We start from the raw sequence: 19,618 nt of genomic DNA, 5'->3' as shown, positions 1-19,618 counted from the left end.
CCTACAAATGCAGCCCAGTATGCCATTAGCCTTTTTTGCAACAAGGGCACACTGTTGACTCATATTCAGCTTATTGTCTAGTATAACTCTCAGGTCCCTTTCTGCAGAGTTGCTGCCCAACCAGTCAGCCCCCAGCCTATACTGGTGCATGGGATTGTTCTGTCCTAAAGTTCAGGACTTTGCACTTGTCCTTGTTCAGCCTCAGGAGATTTATTTTGGCCCAATCCTCCAATTTGTCTAAGTCACTCTGAATCACAGCCCTACCCACCAGTGTATCTACTACCCCCCACCAACTTGGTGTCATCTGTAAACTTGTTGAGGGTGCACTCTATGCCATTTTTCAGGTCGTTGATGAAGATATTGAACAAAACTGGCCCTAGGACCAACCCCTGTATCACTACTCTTGATACCAGCTGCCAACTAGATATAGAGTCATTGATTAATACCCTCTGAGCCTGATGCTCCAGCCAGTTTTCTATCCACCTTACAGTCCATCCATCCCATGCTTCCCTAGCTTGCTTGTAAGAATGGACTTCAGCAAGGCCTTTGACACTGTCGACCACCCCATCCTCATTAAAAAACTAGGCGACTGTGGCATCGATGCCTACACAGTCAGATGGATTGCTAATTGGCTGAAGGGTTGTACTCAGAGGGTGGTGGTGGACGGGTCATATTCGACCTGGGAGGAAGTGGGCAGTGGAGCCTGCCAGGGCTCGGTCCTTGGGCCCGCACTGTTCAATTTCTTTATCAGCGATTTGGACGATGGGGTGAAAAGCAACCTGTTCAAATTTGCTGACGATACCAAAATTTGGGGTGAGATGGGCACGCTAGTAGGGAGGGAAAGACTGCAGAAAGACCTGGATAGGTTGCAAGGGTGGGCTAACAAAAACAGGATGCATTTCAATACGGACAAGTGTAGGGTGCTGCACTTGGGCAGTAGTAACTGGCAGCACACTTATAAGATGGGAAACTCCCTTCTTGAGAGCATGGAGGCAGAAAGGGATCTTGGAGTCATCATTGACTCCAAGATGAACGTGGGCCGACAATGCGAGGTCACGGTCGGCAGGGCTAACCGGACCTTATCATGCATCCACAGGTGCATCTCAAGTAGGGCCAGGGAGGTGATCCTCCCCCTCTACGTGACACTGGTCAGGCCACAGCTGGAGTACTGTGTCCAGTTCTGGGCACCCCACTTCAAGAGGGATGTGGACAACATTGAGAGGGTCCAGAGGAGGGCCACCCGTATGATCCAGGGACAGCAGGGCAGACCCTACACTGAGAGGCTACGGGACCTGAACCTATTCAGCCTTCACAAGAGAAGGCTGAGGGGGGACCTTGTGACCGTCTATAAACTCACTAGGGGGGACCAGAAGGGGTTGGGGGAGACCTTGTTTCCCCTAGCGCCCCCTGGGATAACAAGGAATAACGGCCACAAGTTGTTGGAGAGTAGGTTCAGATTAGACATCTGTAGGAACTACTTCACAGTCAGGGTGGCTAGGATCTGGAACCAACTTCCAAGGGAAGTGGTGCTGGCTCCTACCCTGGGGGTCTTTAAGAAGCGGCTCGATGCCTACCTGGCTGAGTTCACTTGAGCCCAGTTTCCCTCCTGCCCAGGCAGGGGGTCAGACTTGAAGATCTACAAGGTCCCTTCCGAACCTACTTCTATGATTCTATGATGTTCTGGAAGACCATATCAAAAGCTTTTCTAAAATCAAGGTACAGCACATCCACTGGTCTCCCCACATCCACAGTGTCAAACATCTCAACATAGAAGGCAATCAGGCTGGTCAGGCATGACTTGCCCTTGGTGAATCCATGCTGGCTGTTCCTAATCACCTTCTTCTCCTCCAAGTGCTTAGAAATGGATTCTTTGAGGATCTGTTCCATGATCTTTCCAGGACCTGAGGTGAGGCCTTCAAATCTGAAGTTCCCTGGATCCTCCTTCTTGCCTTTTTTAAAGATGGGCATTATGTTTGCCCTTTTCCAATCATCCAGGCTCTCTCCTGATTTCCATGAGTTTTCAGAGATGATGGCCAGTGGCTCTGCAATCTCATCACCCAACTCTCTCAGCACCCTTATGCATATCCCACCTGGCCCCATGGACTTGTATATGTCTCTTCTAAACAGCTCCTAACCTGTTCTTTGTCTGCAGTTGGCTGCTCACCTCCTCCCCTCTGCCCAGTGCAGTAGTCTGGGAGCTGACCTTGCCTGTGAAGACTGAAAGGAAATAGGCACTGAGCACTTCAGCCTTTTCTGCATCCTCTGTCCCAAGTTTGCCTCCCCCATTCAGTAAGGGACCCATACTTTCCCTGATCTTCCCCTTTCTTCTCCATCCTTCCTTTCTTCAGGATCCTGAACTCAATCATCTCATGGTCACTGCTGCCCAAGATGACTTACACTACTATATTCCCCACCAATTAACCCCTATTTGTGAGTAGCAGGTCAAGAGTAGCACGGCCCCTAGTTGGCTGCTTCAGCACTTGCACCAGGAAGTTGTCCCCAACACTTTCTAAAAACTTCCTGGACTGTCTGCACACTGCTGTATTGTTTTCCCAGTAGAAGTCAGGATGATCTAAGTGCTCCATAAGAACCAGGGCTTGTGACTGGAAAACTTCCACTAGCTGTTCAAAGAAAGCTTCATCCACCACTTCCTCCTGGACTGGTGGTCTATAGCACACACCCACTATAATAGCACATTGGAGCAGCCTCACTGCTGATGTATAGGCACCCTTAGTCTAGGAACTATGTCCAACTGTCTCCCACCTACACAGCTGTGACTTGCACCTAGCGGTCTGGTGAGTTGTGGGGGTGGAGGGGCAGGACTAGGAGCTGTAGCTGTGAATTGCCACTAGAGGGCTGGTGAGCCAAGACAGGCTCGTATCTATGCTCTACAGGTGGGGTGTGAAAGATCCTGGGATAATGAAGGACTTCAACTTGGGGGACACATCTGCGGGTAGCATGGATCAAAGATAATCCTGCCCTGGCGTGGCGTAGGTTCGAGCTGCACAATGAGTGCTTAAAACCACCTGAAGGTGTTAATGTGCAGACCATCCAGGGGTTAAGAGTTCCAGCAGCCACCCAAAATTACTGTGTAACAAGGCCCAAAGGTTCTCAGCACCTTGCTGAATCAGTTTCAATTCCAAAAATACATTTTGTATAAATCTATGGGCAGAACTTAAAGGGCTGAACTGTAAGATTAGTTTAATACTGTGGGACAGAAGTGGGTAACTTTTTTGCCACTGTGGGTTGCTGTTTGCAACCCAGCTCCTACCATAGCCTGCACCCCTACACCTCTCTGGTGATCAGTAGATGTTGTGAAGAGAACAGACAGAAAAAGGTAGGTGCTAGGACCTTGGAGATGCCACCTCTGCTGCACCAAAGAGAACAAATGGAATGTAGCAGCAATAGGACCCTGAGGATGCCTCCTTTGCAGCCATGGCTGGACCCTGCTGTTGATTTCCTGAGCTGCTGCAGGAAGGATCCAGTTTCTTCACAAGCTGGATCTAGCCCATGGGCTACAGGGTGCCAACCCATGCTATAGGAAATACAATCCTCACCTTTTTATTTGAGCCCCTCATCCAAACCTACTTTATTCATGAAACATCTAAAAAATAATCCAGAGTCAATAATCCAGGGAGTTATGTCAAAATATATATATCTTATATATTAGTTATATTAAAAAACTTTCATGTTAGGAGGCTGTGCCTTTTCCCTGTGCATAATATCTGACCTACAATATCCTTGGAGATGGGGCAGTTTCTCTACAGTATCCTGGGTGGGGGGTATACTTGTAAGAAATGAACTGAGAGTTCCTTAAGGACAAGGACCATCTTCCTTTAGATCTATACAGCGCCAAGTATAGTGACAAATGCTTGAAAAGGAATATCATTGGGCAAATCTACATGAGACATTTATTGCACAGTTGACTAATTCGCTGCACAGCAACTGTCTTGGTGCGCACACGTGTGCTCCTATTAGGCTGCAGTAAACTAATTACTCTGCAGCGTGAAAGTACTAGTAAATACATACTATCCTGCTGATGAGTGAAAAATTCCACAGCAGTGCAAATGTAGACACCGCCTGGCTGGCTGGGGCACAAGGGTGCTTCAGTGCCCCTCTGCAGCACACTGAGCTGGAGGGAGCAGCTCCAGGCTGGCAGGCTGACCTCCAGGGCATCTTGCCAGCCAGAGCTGCCCTGCCCACGCTTCCTGTGCTGTGCCTGAGTTAACTGTGAAGCTTATTGCTCCAGAATTAATTACTTCCAGGCACACATTCAAACTGTACCCAGGAGCAATTAACTCCGGAGCAATAAACTGTTATTCAGGTGCCATAATTACACGTGTAGACACACCTAATGACCAGCAAACAAATGCTGTGGATAATTCTGAATGGTTTGTGTCATCCATGAATCCCTTAGGGCCCTTAAAAGATGACCTCATCCCTTCCCCCCCCCCCCCCCCCCCCCGACCACGAAAGCACTGAATTTTGTCTGCTTGACAAAGTCAGACAAATCAAACAGAACTCAGGAAAAATTCCCAAGTATGCCCACAGAGTTCATCAGCAGAGTGACGCTTACAAGAAGTAGCATAGCACCAACCTTCGAAATGAGTATAAAACAAAATATTTAACACTTAAGTGATTCTTGGCTTAGCTTCCAAAGGAGCTCTGGCTACTGCCTCCCCTGTGGCATGGTAGCTACTCCACTGTGCTGGAAAGTCAGGGAGGTGGAAGCACAATCCCCTTCAGCAGTGTGGCTTCCTGCTGCCCTTCGAATAGCACTGGATTCCCTAGTGCTGTTCTGCTGCCCATGAAACAGCAGTGGGGAACCTGGTGCTATTCAAAGTGTGGTGGGAAGCAGAGCTGTTCTTGGGGGCCCCGAGGCCAGAATACTGGTGCTTGCAGGAGTGGGGCTTCTCCCGGGGTGATCAGATCATGGGCAAGAGCTGATTGGCAGGACGGGGCAGGGAGTAGCCCCTAGGGCAGGGGTGGGCAAAATGCAGCCTGGGGGCTGGATGCAGCCCGCCAGGCCATTCTATCTGGCCCATGGGGCTCCAAAAAAATTTAGAAAATTAATATTTATCTGCCCCTGGCTGCCTGTCATGCAGCCCTCGATGGCTTGCTAAAACTGAGTAAGCACCCTCCGCCCGAAATAATTGCCCACCCCTGCCCTAGGGCCTGGACACAGACACCCCCTGCCCAGTCCCCCTGATCTGGGACCAGGAAGGAAGTAGCAGACCTGGGCACACTGACAATTTGCTGGTCAGGCTGTGAGGAAGCCAGACACTCTCTGCCTCCAGACTGCAGGACACTGGGGGGTCCTAGGGACCCCTCTTACACCACAGGTAAGCATACAGGCATTTCACACGGCACTGGAAAACTTTCCATATCAGGGAAGTTGCTCTTAGAAAAATACAGCAGGTTATGGCAGAAGTATTAGGTTTATCCTGCCACAAACTACATGATTATCTGTATAATACTCCTGGCACCAGGAAAACGGCAGTTTCCCCAGCATAAATGTAACCCTGGTCCACGGCCTTGGTCTACTTATGCCTCAAATAGAAGGAAAAGGATCTGGCCCCTGTTGAACAGTTAAGTTGCATATTATGTTTTTATTCCCAGCTGCATGAATGTAACCCTTAGAAATACGTTTCCAGTGAGAATGCCTACGATCCTTCCTTTGAAATTTTCTCTTTGGGAAAATTCTTCAGTATCTGATTACAAATTCCGTTCTCCGACCATTCTACAAGTCAATCCATTTTCTGTGATAGTCACAGGAGGGCAAGCCTAAAAGGTCATGAACATTTAAACATTCAAACCAATATTTATTCAAAAATGTTTGTCAATATTCACCTTGCTCTGTAATTTTCCTTTTCATAGTTGTGCAGTTTAGTTAATGCAAGGAACATGTGTTCAGAATCTCAGGGCAAAAAGGCTGTATATGACAAAATATTATTACTGCTATTAATATATGCCTCCTTATTGATCAACATCAAGAAAAGTTGGAGCCAGCTGACTTGGGTTCCAGTTTAGTTGGATTCATACTTATACTGCAAGTCATTTGCCCGAATTAGAACGACAGGGTTTGACCCACCAGGTGGAACCTCCATGGGTCACCAACATTTTAATATTCTACAACAAATGAAGTGTATATCATTCCTACCTGCCAGTCCTCTGAGTTTGCTGAATACTCTGTGTCATAACATGTGGGAGGAAGCAAACAGACAATAAAAGACAAGAAATGTATGTGTTAGGAGCTAAAATTGTATAGTAAAAGTAAGGAGTGGAACAGAGACTTTATGGTAATTGGAAGACTAGCTTTCACTAGCATTTCATTTCAACTCCAGCTGCCAAATACAAGTCAGGCTAGGTTAGTCTAGGTTAGTGATCCACAGTATAGTAATTTATAGTTTTAGTCATTCACAATGTAACAAGGGTACCTTCCCACACATTTCATTCAGTATTATATAAGGACCATAGCCACTTCTCTTGTAAAGCAACCCAGCTGAAGGACAAAATGGCTCTTTTCTTCTTTGCTCACCACTGTGAATTTTGAATACAGTGTGCTCAATTGAGGCACACAGACTTGGGACTGGGAAAAGACCGTGCACATACCCAAACTTATTGTAAACAATCGATGCTTATCAAGCAGCCTGCGCTGTAGGGACTGTGGGATCAGCATTGCTGAAACAAACCAGCTCCTTCAATATCAGAAACCTGGCACATGAAACTGCTCTAAAATACCTTGAAAGTGAGGGGAACTGACTCGCTCCTGTCATTTTCAAGGCATCTAATCACAGGCCTTTCACAGCTGCTTCCTCTTCACTGTTGCTGGTGAAGTTAAACTGAAAGCAATTAGTTACAAAACAGCCAGTTACCACAGTGTATAGTTAAGAAGAATACATGGAAATTACAAAGCATGCAGCAGAGATGAAAAATACTATGTACTTAAGTCAGGGGTGCACAATCTCTAGCCTGTGGGCCAGAACCTGCCCACAGAGCCATGTCATTCAGCCCACAGAGCTCTTCACAGGTCTGGAAATATGGTGGCAAGGGAGTGGTGGCAGCATTAATTATTATGCTGCTCTCCTTCTGCCAACATTTCCAGACTCATGGGGAGCCCTGTAGACCAAATAAAGTGGTCCTACCCCAGAGCACAGAGTGGCTGTGGCCAGATCCCAGAGCATAGGGTCAGGCCAGCACATGGCTGGATCTAAATGTGTGAGGTCTTGCTGGTGCATGGCTGCTCCTGGGCCTGCAGAGTTGGGCTGATGTACAGCTGGTTGTACTTTCATGTGACCACACGAACTGTGTCAGGTTGGTGCACCCATGGACTGTCTCCACATGCCAACCCTGAATACAATTCAGGCCTCAGACCAACTCCACACCACTCATTTGGCTTGGGCATCACTGACTTAAGTGGTTAATGCAGTCAATTGATAAGCAGATAACTGGACTTTATCACAATGTAAACCAGCAGCAGCAGCCTGAAACAATCTGGTACAGGTTTGAGATGGGCCTGTGGTCTGACCCAGCCACCATCACTCCTGCGACTTTCCCCTGCTGCCACTTCTCGCCACCCGCTGTCTCTGGCATGGGTACAACTCCCAGTCTCATGGCCTTAGTGCAGGTTCTCGCTATCCAGCCCCAGCACAAGTGCAGGTGAAACCCCTCTACCACCAAAGCACTCTGGTTCCACAGGCCTGATCCAGTGGCCCATATCTTAGTAATCCCTGATGTAAGGGCTAGGCAATAAATTGGGACTGGCTGGGCACATTTACACAAGATACTATGTCACCGTAGCAATGCAGTACTGTGATGTAATATTGGCTGGCACAAACTGTGATGCCACAGCTATATCACCATAGCAACACACTACCTCGCTATAGCACATTGTTTAAAGCACAATAGCGGTTAAAAATAAGAGTGCGCTGCAGGCATGGCACAGCACAGGCTGTTACTGTGCCATCATTTAGCAGTTGCAAAAGGAACTACTAAAATGATGGTGCAGTAACAACAGCGCCATGGGGCACGTGTAGACACACCTGCTTTGTATTTGTGTTACTCAGTTAAACAAATTATGTATGAATCCAGGATGCATGTAAATTAAATACACTGTATTAGCTAAATGAAAGGACTGGGAATGCAGGATATGCATTCTTTTTTTCTAGTGCTGCCTCAGACTCACAGTGAGGTAGCACTGGAAAAATAAAATAACTTTGTATTCCCAGTCCTTTTCCAGTTTATTTCTACAATAGCTGTCCAGTGGCACCACTATTTATGTACCTCTCAGAGATGTTGAGATTTCATTAATTAGGGCATATAAGTTCCTGATAGTATATCAGGAAAGGTGCAAGAGAGTACCGAAGATATTTTTCTTCTGTAAGAGTACAAAATAATTACCCTCCCTGCTCTACTGTAATGGGACCAGCAATGCATTGACCACAATACAAACATTATATTCCATACTAGACTTACACAGCCTGCCACCCAAGTAGATCTATTATGCTACCTATGTGTACAGCTGAGGCATCTATCCCCTTCCTTATTGAGTAAAAGCATCATTTCACCAGCATATCTGTCCTGCTGAACGTATCTGATCGGTTCTTCTTAAGAGATAATAGTCCAATATCAATAGAGAAGTGACCCCAATAAAACTCGCTTTCCTCAGGCCACCAGAACGAACATGAAAAACTATCCTAAAAATACAAGTCAAACACTGCAAGCAATGAGGGCACCTAAGCCTACTGGCACCTGTCCTAGTAAATCTGACTATACTGTAAGTATTAACAGGAAAGTTCCCTGATCTACATTTTTGCCTCTGCGGTAGCTAAAGTAAATAAATACATAAAAACATAATGTTTATTTTAACTTAACAGTTCAGGAGAGATAGGGGGAAAAAGGAAGCTAAGTTTCTGTAGTTTCACTGGAAATAAATCAAACCAAATTTTAAAGTCTGATCCAAAGAAAACTTGGAGTTTAAGCTATACTGAATACTCCAAACAAACGGACAATATTCTGAATGGAATGCAGATGTGCTTCTGCCTACCTTTTCTGAAGAAGTAAAAAATAGTTTTTATTTTACTGTACTCAAGATTTAGTATTTGGGAAGGTATTTTGCTTCTTTTGCTCTTGTCTCAACCTGTTTACTGAACTGACATCAAGTTAAATATTTGTAGGCGTTTTATAGATTTAAAATCATGGAAAACCCCTTAGCTGCGATATGTTTTCTTTGGCCATCTTGCTGACTGGCATCTTCTGCATAGATCAGGTGCAACTGGTAGATTTGAGGTTTTGCTCTTGCCATCCTTTTTAAATGATGGATTTAGGGCTGATTTAGAACCGTGTAATCCCAAAGTAAACTGAAAGTTAATGTCCCATGAGTACCAACCTGATTGATAGAGCACTGGGGGCACACATCCACACTCATTGTTCAGAGCTGGACATGAAGACTTTACTGCTATGGGAAGAGTTGCAGGTGGGAATGCATACACACACGTTTCTGGGCGAGGCCTGGCACCTGCAAGCCTGATAGTGCCAGATGTATATAAATCTCCCCTGAGCTACACTCTTCTGTCTGGTTTTACTCTAAAACCAGATGGTGACAAACACTGTCCATCATCATCTGCACTTCTACCCCACATACACATGCTCTTCTCCACCCCCCTCACTATGCCCTCATTCCCAGCTAAGCATTAAAAAAAAAAAGGCTAGGAAATGTATACACAACAAACTTGCTTGTAAAGCAATTCATGCTGTTATACACACAAAAGATTTGACATAAATCCACAAAAAGAAGGAAAGAAAATGTCAAGCCATCTAACAGTACAAACCTACTTCTCTGCCCATAAGCACATAATTTATTATTACCATAACTTTTGAACAGCAACAGCCCACAGTTCTTCTGCCTAAATCCATCTACCAGGGATGTGGTTTATTTTCTGCCAACATAAATAACTGCCACATCAAATATCTGCATTGATTAGTACTAAGGAAAAATAATCCCATAGTAGGTATGCAGAAAGCGCAAAGATGAGTGATGAATGAGTAAGACCTTTATTGTACACCTCTCCTTCATATAATCCATAAAGGCTATGAGAAAAAAAATATACTACAAATGTTTTAGATAACTTTTTAAACTTTTCATGAGCTATTTTTTGTATTTGTTAGCATGAAAACTTAGCTCACATTAACTCAAATACACTGTGCAGTGTTGAAAGACAAATAGAATTAATTCATGTAAAACAGCCCTATATTACCTAAAACAGAATTGATAGGCCTGATAGCTTGAGCCCTTTCAGGGCCAGAAGTAAATACTGTGTGTCCACTGGGAAGCTAGAAAATTCACCCTTCCCTCTTTACAGTTCAAAGCACCTATATTTCTTTAAATAGTCCCAGGTTTCACTGCACTGGTGTTTTTTTATACAAAGAAAACCTGATGTTGGCCAGTACTGAATCTTACCCAAGATGGACCACAAGCTGGGTTAATTTGGCAGGAGAAGAAAAACGTTTCTCTGGCAATTGATTTGAAAAACACCCAGTGGCTATCTCAAAATGCCAGAATCAGTCCTAGGGAGACAGATGAGTGGGCAAGTGATATGGTCATAGGTAAGTGATAAATGGCATCTAGAAACCAAGTTAATGTTCAATTCCTGTAGTCTACTCACCTGTTAGTTAGCAACAACTGAAATACTTTCTATGTGCAATTCTCTATCCTCCATTAAGTTACTTCTGCCATCAAAACAGCATTATCCACTATTTTTATTTAAGTGTCTATTGTTTGTGATGTTTCCTTAAACTCTTAAAAAAACATTTTTTTTTTCATACAAATGTTGCACTTTTAGATTTACCAAAAGCTAGATCCTTTAATCAGTGAATAATTTTACTGACATAAAACAGCACGGCTTAAAGGATCAGGCCCTTTCATCTTTTCCCCTTGGAAAATGTGGATTTTCCTTGTTTTAGGGGAGTGGGGGCAGGGGAGGTTGTTTCTATTATGTTTTCAAAATGAGGAAGTGGCCTATTTTACTGAAAAGAGAGGTCATAAGTCTATTGGAATATTTTTCTTATTCAGAAGCAGCAGCTATTGGGAACCAAGTGTGGTCCGAGTATTAAATCAAGTGTAGCATAAACAAAGGAAAAAGGAAAAGAAAAAAGAAAAACAATCTGCTAGCCCAGCGCCCCCAGGATCACATCATACTGGGACTGACACGCGAGAATGCACCCCCCCAGCCAGTCGCAGTGACCCAACAGGTACAAGTCCAGAGCTTCGTCGGCTATGGGAAACACGGGGATCTCAGACCCACAGGAACAGCCTGATTAAAACAAGAGGAAAAGGCTGGCCCAGACTGACAGATGAGGAGCCTGAGAAGAGAAAAGGGACCGGCCCATCTCAGGAGGACTTATTTCCATAAGATAAACAGGGAAATAGCAAAGGAGACATCAGAGAACTTTGTTCATATACCCAAGGGTTCAGAAATCCCTTGAAAGGCAAAATAAATGCTCAACAGCTGCAGTTTTTGTGGTAAAACAACAGGAAGGTTATACCAACACTTTGTGAGGACACAGGAGGAATAAAATCAATACAACTCAAGAGCTTTATAAAGGGGATGCTTAATTATTCCATCTTGCACACAGGTTTGCTCCTCAGAGATCAATGCACACTAGCAACTTTGGAGATGTCAGCATAATTCACAACAATAGGAACAGGGCTGTGGGTTCATATCCTGAGACAGGCCAGTAGGGGGAACTCCCTTATTGGATTTCAGATATGTCATACCAAAAGTAAGTGGAGGGCCAGGACTTTCTGTTGGCAGGAATAACATAACAGTGCTTAGAAAAGGACAGACAAAGAGGTATATTGTCCTCTCCAAAGGGAAACTCCCCACTGTTTTTCTATGCAGAATAGAGCAGATGGGCACTGATAACACCCACTAGGCCTGAGGAAATTCACACCATGAAGTAAGCCATCTGTGCTTTATCTTACCATGGCACCACCTCCATCCCCTCTCAGATGCAGTGCATTTATATGTTTTGAATGGATGTGTGGCTTAGCAAGAGACAGGAGGACTTGAGCCACATGGATTATTTCCACATAAAGTAATGCTGTTCAGGCCAGCAATAAATGCACCTGACTAGAGATGATGGGGTGTGGGAGACCGAGGGAAGAAATGACAGGCTGCTCAGACATGAAGGGGGCTGTCTGTCTAGCTTTGAATGACCAATCTGGAAAAATAAACTAGGATTAATTAATATGTATATACCAGAAACACCCAGAGTTTCCATTCAAGGTATTCCATAAGAAGATTTGCTGCCTAGCCAACATCACTTGCAAGCAAAACAGAAATAAGGGGACTAAGGGATGCAATAAGATACAAACACACACACACACATGCACACGCAAAAGCAAGAGGCACTAGATAGTATGGCACCTGGAGCTCTATCTGTACATCAGCTGTCATCGGTGATGCTGTAGCTATGGGATTCACCTCTGTGTGCAGGACTGACTGAGTCTAAAATTCAAGGTTATGGAGTAACCTTGAAACTGTGATGCACATCACAGAGGTGGGCAAAATACAGCTTATGGACCAAATCTGGCCCACCAACTGATTCCATCTGGCCCGTAGTGGGACCCGCAGCCCCACCTGGCCCAAGCATGGAAGGCAGCTCAACTTGTGGCCTGTGCACCCAGTCCTGCTGCCCCCAGGCACATGGCAGAATGGGGGCAGCAGTGGTCAGGTTTGGCTTCCTGTCAGCACCTACGACAGCAGCTCACTCTGCCTGGCTGCCAGTGCCAGCCCACCCTGCACCCACCAGCAGGGATACTGTATGGAGTGGGTGGGAGGGCAGGAGACAAGTCTGGGACCCGCACGGGCTGGACATGGTAGATGTGATATTGCTACGGGTGGGAAGTGACATCTGGGAAGAGGACAGGTGAAGCTGGGGCTAAGATCATGGGGTGGTGACAGCCCAGGACCAGGGCCTGGTGGCCAAACCACGATCCACTCCCTGTACACCTCTGCTCATTGAACCTGCTCCTGCCACAGGGACGTGCAGAGAGTGGATACCAGTCCCAGCCTGCCCATGGCCCCATCCCTTCCGCCCAGCCAAGAATGTCCTGCCCACAGGAGTCCCAGGCCTGTCTCCAAAGAGACCCAGCCAGCCCGCCTGCACACTTCTCCTGGCACTCCCAGCCCAGGACACAGGGCAGATGGGCCCAGGGCTGAAAACAATCAATTCTCCCCACCGAGTCTGGGTCAGGACACCCTCCCTGCTGCACCAGGCCAAGTCAGCAGCCCACCTCCCCTCCAGTTCCCCAGCACACAGCAGCTTACCAAAGCTCCTTAAGTGGCCCTCCAGCACAAGTAATTGTTGGCTCCTGGTGTAAACTGATCCAACCATATCTGTCTGAGTTTGTAGAGAGCCTGAAGCAATACTGCTAAGGGATAAGATCTACCCCATTACACTTAGTCAGGGCTCAGCAGATTCGGTGACACACAACCAGGTCCACTATACTTCATTGTGTTTCCTAGCCAGTCAAGGATCTGCCGGCAGTTACTTTTGTTCTAAAGCTTTCTCCATGAGCAGTTAATTTTATTACAGTACAATGTTCCATGCAGCCAGGGAGCAGAGGGTTGGAGAGGAAAAAAAGTCAAACTTGTATTCAGAGAACAAGAGCTGGCTGGAGGCCAGCACACCACGATTAGGCCCAAGCAGCTAGAGATATGCTACTGATTCTAACTCCAGGTTTTCTCACTTCCTTGGCAAACACGTTGAGGAAGATTATGAGCAAGACCACCTGAATAATGTCTTTTGATCTGAGGCTTGGGAAATGAAGCTGAGCCCCCTAGGGAGCAAAAGGACATAACATTGTGGAAAAAAAAAAAATCAATCATTCTCGAAAATAATCACTGGCTTATTTAACATCAGTGAGTATCTTCCATTATAACCCACTGAAACACCTTCCTGCCTGCAGGGGCCAGAATGGGGAGACACTATTTTTGGTGGTAGTATAACTTAATGGTACTGAATTTAGTCCTAGTGTGCCATGAAGAACATGGGGCCTTGACTACAGGTAAAGTAAAATGAGACGGAGAAAGGTTCCTGAAAAATCAATACAAAATAAAGCATATTTACCTTAGAAGGCAAAACCACTCTAAAGAACAAAAGAAGCTGGAATCCAATAGTGTGCAGTTTGGAATCAGTTTCTCCCATATCTGGACACAAACTGAAAAAAAAAGTGGGAAAGGGAACCTTGAAGAATCAAGTCAGAAAAAAGCCTGTATCTGGTCATGCATGATGTAGTTATAGGATAGCTTACTAGAGTTTACATCTCTTGTCTTAATGCAGATTTACATTAAATATAATGAACTTCATGATAGGTGATACCTGATGCAGTTGTGATACTAACACTATAAATATTGATGCATCAGCAGCACACCCATGATACAGTTATTGAGATTACTTTAAAAAAATTAATAAAATGAATTCCTGAGAGGGGATGGGTTAAAGTATGCCCATTTGTGTTTAAATATTTCACTAAGACATGATTTCCAAACTAAAATATTTTTTTAAAGGCAAAATATGCCCCAGTATGACTGTGGTGACTTCAGTGTTTACATTAGGAGTGTAGACCATTATTCTTATGGAAGCAGAGACTCCCTATGCCCGAAGAAGGGTGATTACGCCTGAAAGCTTGCAAAGAACTTTTTTCCAACTACTCAGTTGATCTAATAAAAAAAAGATCACATCTACCCAAAGAACCTTGCCTGCATTATTTCTTTTTAAATTCTTTTTGTTCTTACTTCTTTTTATTTTATTCTTAAGTGGCTGACTTCCTTCATTTTACCACCCGTCCCTCATCCCAACTGCCTCTCCACCTCCCAGTTCATTACCTACACCTATTCCATTAACTCCCTGCCTCTCAGCTTCATGTTCCTGCCCCCACCAATTCATCCCAACCTAAAGCAGGAATAGACTGCTCTGGCAACTCACAGCTATAGCTGCTCATCAACAGGGATCCGGGTTTTCTGTTCCCCGCAGAAAAACTGGAGTAAACCATGGATTTTACCTTTTACAAGAGAAAAATGCAGATTTCTCATTTTATTACCGAACCCCAGGGTTTTTGCAGTTTTGGGACGAGCCCTCTGTAGACCGGCAGATTTTCAGCCTGCAGGGTGCTGGGAGGGAGCGGGAGGAGGGCGATCAGGCAGGGGCCGCCATGTGCACATACATGTATGTGGCCCTAGGCTGTCTCAAGAGCAGCCCCCACAGGTAAGCGGGGGTGGGGAAATTGAGCTCCTGTAGGGAGGGAGTGGGGCAGGGATGGGGCTGGGATTGGGGCTGCTGGCCAACTAGGCAGCGCATGGGGCTTGGGACCCAGAGCCACAATGAGTGGCTGCAGGGCCCCAGGGGGGTGCAGGATGGGGCTGCGGGTGGCTTGTTTGGGGGGTGGGTCTGGCTCCCCGCCCCTGTGTGCACTCCCAGGGGGAAAGGGGGACCCGTGCCCTCAAAATCTGTGTGCATGGTGGGCATGGGCTGCAGACACAGGCTCCCCACTACTGTCCTCACCCATGGCCTCCACGACCCAGCACAGCAGGGAACAGCAGAGCCACACAGAGAAGCTGCTTGTCACTGCGAGCTCTGCGCTGCCCTGGTGATGCCCCTCTGTGCACAGGGCAGATTTGAGGGGCTGCCCCCACTGCAGCCACATGCACATGGGGCACATCGCCAGGGCAGCACAGAGCTCACAGTGACAAGCAGCTTCTTCATGCAGGTCCACTGTTCCCTGCCACCCCGAGTCATACCCACCAGGCTGCGGAGGCCCCAGGTGTGGGCAACAGCAGGGAGCCCAAGCCCACAGCCTGCTCCTGCCCCCACCCCCACCCATTGCACAGGTCTGGTGGGGTGCTGCCAACATGGGTCCCTGGCCCTGTAGCCCTATAGGCCTGGCAGCTGGGCCCCCCCTCCAGCAGTGCTGGGGTGGGGGCAGAGGGTTGTGGGGGGGCGAGAGGCACCAGCAGGGCTGGGGGGCATGTGGGAGGAGGGAGTGAGGGGCACCAGCAGGGCCAAGGGGATGGGGTTGGGGGGGGGGGGAGAGTGAGGGGCACCAACAGGGCCGGGGGCTGTGGGAAATCTTTAATTTTAATCACAGATTTGGGGGGGGGTGTTATCAGAGAATCTGCAATTTTTTAATCAAGGAAAACCAGGATCCCGGCTCATCCGGCCCCCACGCATCAGCCCTCTAGTGGCAAATTGCAGCTGTGCAGGTGGGAGACTTTCAGAGGTTTTTAGCCTTTAACATGCAGCTGTTCTTAACTCGAGCTAGCACCAACACGGATCAACATTTGAGCAGCTCAAAGTGCAATATGTAACAAGGCCGTCAGGAAGGTTTCCATTCTGTTTACCCTCATGTGTAATGTGCATGTGATGCTCCTGGCAGAGGCAGAAGGCAGACTGCAATATCATCAGGGTCTGGCTGAGCTACAGACTTGGATAAGAACCAGCCAGCTGATGCTCAGTCTAAGCAAGATGGAGACAATACTGACTAGATCATCTGGAAACTGGTCTGTCCTCAGGTTTTTAAAGGAAATTCAGTCTTTGCCTCTTCATAGCATTAGAAGATGCATTAGTGGTCAGAAACATTTTATCCTTTAACAAGTAGTTCTATTGCAGACCCTATGCCTCCTCCTCTTTCACTCTATGACTGTAATATGTAGTAACAGTCAATGAGGTGTTTCGTAACTTTAAATCCCTGTACAACTATTTTGAATCTCAGTTCATCACACTCTGACACCCAAAGAAAAGGACACAATGCTCCATTATACAAAGAGAAGTTGTTTTTATCTCTTCCTGTCCAAGGAAGCTTGAAATGTGATGCACCAAACATCTAAAACCAAGAAGGCGGCAAAATAGAAAACTATATTTCACTCACAAGATGTCTAATGCAAAGTTGCCAGCAAACTTCAGATATACATAGCCAGGGTCAGGGAGACATTCAACTCTACACGTGTAGATACGTAGCTCTGCACATGAGTGCACTTGATCGAGCCCCTGATGCCAAGGTGTTTATGCATATTACACAATAACTCTTTAATATTACACATTAACTTAATATCAAATGCACCACAAACACTGATGTATTTCTGGAGCCATGGCATTTTAAGTCTTTCTAGATGGCATGTTAGAAGTAGGCGGTAGGATATGGCCCTTGAGAGATGTATTACTGCAAATGGGAGGAAATTTTGGCCTGGGGTGGACTGAAAACAAATGGTTCCCAAATCTTTAGCTTGCCCAGTCCATCCTCCTGTGTAAGGTGGGTATGTGGTGAAATGTGCACAGGAGGAGTTCGACCTCAGTGGAAAGTCAGCTTCTCTCCACAAGGTGGAGTGGACTAGTGAGAGAGGGCTGGAGACTGCTGAATATTTTACATGCATGAACTTTGAGATTTGCTACTACCAACCCAGCAGAGTTTCTTTTCCTTTCTCTAAATGCGGGCATGTACTCCTTCCTGTTACAGATTCCAACTTACGTCTTACAAAAATAAGGAAATCTGGGACACTGACACCCTGCCCCCCCACCCACCTAGATCAAACCCAGGCAGAAGGAGTAATGCCCAGCTCAGCTTGTCCCCTGCCTCCAGCCACTGCTCAGGAGGACTCCAAAGGGTAACAAAATACAAGTTCACTTGGGTGGTGCCACACACACACACACACACACACACACACACACACACACGGGCAGCCTGCACTGACAGTAGCACTCCCACCCCACCCTACCCCAGCTGGTCCCCTCCGCAGGCAGGAAGAATGGTGCTCAGCCCAGCCTGCCCCCTGCCTCCAGCCACTACTCAAGTGGAGGCAGCCAAGCAGTGCAGACAGGGTGGCACCAATCCAGTATTTTTGTTTCCATTTTCACCAACCAGCTGGGATGCCGGGATGGCCTAAGAAATCGAGAACTGTCCCAGCCAAACCAGGACGTATGATCATGCTACTCAAAAGACTTTCTTATATGAAGAAATACTGTAATGAGGATTGCTACTCCAAGGCTTTCCAAACAGTGCAGTTTAGACATCTATTGCAGCCCCACACAGAGGGAGTTTCAAACGTATGGGACATCATGGGAAGAAGCTTGCTCTCTGCCTCCAGTGCTATTTATGCAGGTTTCCCGACAGCAGTAACATGCACATAGACTGGTGGAGAGAGGGGCTTGCTTTCCCCCAGCCAGGGCAGCAGTCGCATTGAAGCTAGGCAACCACCTAGCCAGGGTCGTTTGACCCCAGCATCCTTTCCTGCCCATGGCAGGGGGTTGGACTTGATGATCTGCTTAGGTCCCTCCTGACCCTACCAACTATGAAACTTTCCTGAATGACAGTCCCGTTTGCTTGTTCCCCTTCTGTCCTCATTATTCTCTCTCTCTCTCTCTCTCTCTCTCTCTCTCTCTCTCTCATCACAGCTCAATGGACAGGACTAGGAGCTCTCACTCTTCCTAGACTTGTGGTCTAGTGACCTGGGCACTGCCCTGCATAATGAGAGATCAGGTCCCATCCTTCAAAAAGAGAAGGCGGGTCTAGGACCTGGGTTTCCTAGGCGCCTGACCTTCTAGGCAAAAGGCAGGCACCACTGCTGTTCCCAGAAGTAGTGTTTGCTTGATGCAGAGTAGGAAACTGTCATTAGTTGCAGCTTCTAGCCATCAACAATTTAAGAAGTTTGTGCCGCCTTACTGTGCAATCCAGGTTGGCATCAAGTGACTGGAACCCAAATGGAATTGCATGCCTTTGAAACTCCTTCCAAGTATCCAGAATAATTGCATAGAGTGAAAATGTAGTCAGCGTAAGGCAGGCATTTTAGCAGGGTTTAGGCTACTATAGAAAGCGAAGTCAAATATCCTTGGTAACTTAGGTACCTAAGAACTGCATGTCACTCCCATATTTAAGGAGAAATCTGCCCTTAAACTACAACTTAAATTCTAGCTCTTGAGGAACTCTATCCATATCTATTCTGTATATTCTGTGATGTAGGGATACCCGAGCTAGCCATAAACAAGCTAGCCCAAGTACTGGAAACAATCTAGCAATGGCTGCAGGGAACTGTGGGCTAATTTACATAGTTTCTCAGCAGCCTATGCAAAGTTTCATGTTGCTGTAGCTAGATGGTTTCCAGTAACCAAGCTAAGTCATTTACAGCTCATTTGGGTGTCAATGCTATAAAATTATCTGCAGCATTAGCATAATCTAAAAAGAAATCCTAGCATACACTACAGAAAATGTCACCTTCGCAATTTGTGCTATAGTCCTTTTTTTTTTTTTTGTATTCTCCAATTAATAACACAAACAAGACATTTAAGTATTGTGGAATAAAAGGGAGCTGGAAGAGTAAGGTTTCTCTCTGACAAATCTATAATCCTCTCCTTCACCTTGGCTTTACTGACTTGAGTCAGCCTTGGGAGCTTGCCTTAAAAATGGCATAATTCCAAGTATTTCCATCATCCAAAAGAAGACTTTACATTTTAAAAAAGTCCAAAAGATCAACAAAGAACGGGGTAGTGACTTTCCAAGCCAATGTGTGTAGGAACAAATGTATGTAAGACTTCAACATTTAAACTACATTTCTCACATGGCCCT

At 46.2% G+C, this 19,618-nt stretch overlaps 1 protein-coding gene across 4 annotated transcripts in view; it reads right to left on the bottom strand.

The window, feature by feature from the left end:
- HIVEP3 (HIVEP zinc finger 3) overlaps nt 1-19,618 on the bottom strand; it is a 512,034-nt gene that overhangs the window by 324,121 nt on the left and 168,295 nt on the right. For 3 of the 4 annotated variants that reach the window (XM_059729649.1, XM_059729648.1, XM_059729651.1), the window contains one exon: nt 14,134-14,224. The exons of the other annotated variant lie outside the window; for it this stretch is intronic. The gene's annotated coding sequence lies outside the window, so the exon portion shown is untranslated. The remainder of the gene's footprint in view (nt 1-14,133; nt 14,225-19,618) is intronic. 4 annotated transcript variants of the gene reach the window in all.

The sequence above is a fragment of the Alligator mississippiensis genome, chromosome 6 (genome assembly GCF_030867095.1).
Source record: "Alligator mississippiensis isolate rAllMis1 chromosome 6, rAllMis1, whole genome shotgun sequence".
Classification (NCBI taxonomy): domain Eukaryota; kingdom Metazoa; phylum Chordata; order Crocodylia; family Alligatoridae; genus Alligator; species Alligator mississippiensis.
Note: the sequence above shows the minus strand (reverse complement) of the source record. Positions and strands in the feature narration are given on the sequence as shown.